We start from the raw sequence: 2,572 nt of genomic DNA on the forward strand, positions 1-2,572 counted from the left end.
CTTTTCGTACAAATAAGTAGGAATCTGACAGTTTATTACTCCAAAAAGTAAAGAAGCAAGGTGAAGTTTGCGGCGGTGGTGCATTTTTAGAATATTATGCTGATTAAGGAATGGCGATACGTGGCTCCGCAAAGGAATGCAGAAACAAAAACGAGCACAGGCATTTTGGACACGTTGTATAAGTCTTTTGGTTTTACAAAGAAGTCGTGGTCCAATTACTGCATCCACATAATTTAATTTTGACAATATACTTTACGTTTGCTCCAGTTTACGTTTGAATATGCTGTCAATGTTCACCCTGTCTGGAACGAGCTAAAATAAGACGACATTGCAGGCAAGAGATCAGGGGGCGTAGCCAACGTACCAATCGTATGCGGGGCAACACTAACGGGAAACGCCGTTGATTATTGCGATAATGGACACTTTTCATACGGCGACACTGGGATTATCGCAATAATCAATGGCGTTTCCCGTTAATGTTGGCCCAGACATAAGCGCTTCGTAGCTAATGAAATGTCACTGTCGTACTAATATGAAAGAGTGATAGAGCGATGATTACGCTACGCCAAGGAGTGTTAATGATTGACACGTTGGAGGCAGTGAAAATCACAGATCTACAGTGTAAAAGAGTGCCTGACAAATATCAAAAGTGTGACCAAAATATCAATTGTCATTGGAAGCTAGATTCTATTCGATCGAGTACTCCTATAACATCTTTGAAGAGAAAATTGCCACTGCGCACACAACTCAAAAGGCAAAGCAACTACGCAGAGCTTACCTTTGCCGAGGTTGGCCCTTTGATAAACATACCACAATAGGTCGCCAAGTCAAACAAGACTTCATCAATTATTGTCGGATGCCTAATTTATTCATATCGCGGCAACTGCAAGCCAACATAGGGCGTTTAATTTCAATTCACTTTAGCTTACTGTAAAATGTAGATATCAACTATTTAAGTTAATTTATATTTTATTACTATATACTTACATTTGATATTTACCAGTTATTGTAATCCCTAAAGTTAAAATTATAAATCGCCGTCAGCAGAGTGCCTATCCTCACACCCAGAACCAAAATGGTCGCGCACTGTGCGGTTTAAGAGGAAATTATTCCCGCGGACGCTCCGGCTATGAAATGAGCTCTCTGCTGAGGTTTTCCCTGGGGGCTATAGTATGGGGTTCTTCAAAAAGAGAGTGTACAGGTTTTTAAAGAGTCGGCATGTAACACTCCTGTAGTTGCAGGCATCCTTAGGCTACGGTGATTGCTTACCATCAGGCGGACCGTATGCTTGTTTGCCGACGTGGTATAAAAAATGTCTAATCCGTGTTGTGCTTACGTGGCGATTAAACTCAAAATCTTTTTGTACAGAACTATGAGAACAGGCCTGTGCCCACTGCCCAGAAGTGGTATATAAGTAAGTACACATCAATTGGTTATCATATTTATCATTAGTCATCAACACCATCATTTCAGCATTTTATCGCCCGTCGTTGCTGAGCATAGGCTTCTTTTTAACTGCCGCTCTCCGTGAAACCATATTTTTGTTCTGAATACCATTATGAAGAGCACTGAGAAGTTTTAATGCATTTCCGCACTTTTATTAGCTGACACGAGCATTTCGCTTTATGCCGTAGTCTGTTTGCCTTAGTGATCCAATAAAACTGAGTGTTAGATAAAAGAATTATCCGTGAACTGGCACTGAGGTACCGTAAAACTATCCGACTATTGTCCAGTAGGTACAGTCGCCATCAGATATATCGGAGCGGCCAAGGTGCTCAAAAATATCTGAACACGCACTCTAGCGCCTTGATAATAGGGGCGGGTGTGGGGCGTGTTCAGATATTTGTGAGCAACTTGGCCGCTCCGATATATCTGATGGCGACTGTACTACTAGTACTCGAGCGACAGGGACGCAATATAGACACTTTAACTTAATTCGATGTTCGCACCAGTAGCCGCTCAGGATTCCTCGAACTATATTGCTCGTGGGCAGTGCTCGTGCCGTGATTGTTAGGCATTAAAAAGTTATTTTTGTCAGAGTGCTTGTTTATTTAGCTGTTCTAGATAAACCTTACTGTAGAACAGGTTAATGCGAAGCGTAAGCTTATTAGTTCATTGATTTAGTAGCGGAAGTGAATACGGCTGCCTTTCCATTGATGAAAAGATGAGCGAAGATGTATGGAGACGCGGGAGATGCGGTAATCAACCGATATTGGTTGTAATCAGTGGAGCGAAGATCAGATGTAAATACTAACCAAATTGTTGATTCCCGCACGTCTTCACTCATAAGATTGAGACGCCCAATTTCGTGTTCGGTTCGCCCAAGTTAGCAGAGTGCAACATTTTATTGTATAGTTATGATTATTTTTATTGTTTGTTGCGTATTACTATTACTAAACAATTATTATTATCAAAGTAGAAGGTTATTTTCTTATACGCTTGGCGACCATTTTGTCAATTTGTGTTATACAGTATGCAAATTCAATCGAATTCGGCGAATCTAACTGTCAACGCTAGTTGGAAGTTACTATAAAAAGCTTGTGTTTCATAATGTCAATGATGACATGGATAA

The sequence above is a fragment of the Cydia pomonella genome, chromosome 9 (genome assembly GCF_033807575.1).
Source record: "Cydia pomonella isolate Wapato2018A chromosome 9, ilCydPomo1, whole genome shotgun sequence".
Classification (NCBI taxonomy): domain Eukaryota; kingdom Metazoa; phylum Arthropoda; class Insecta; order Lepidoptera; family Tortricidae; genus Cydia; species Cydia pomonella.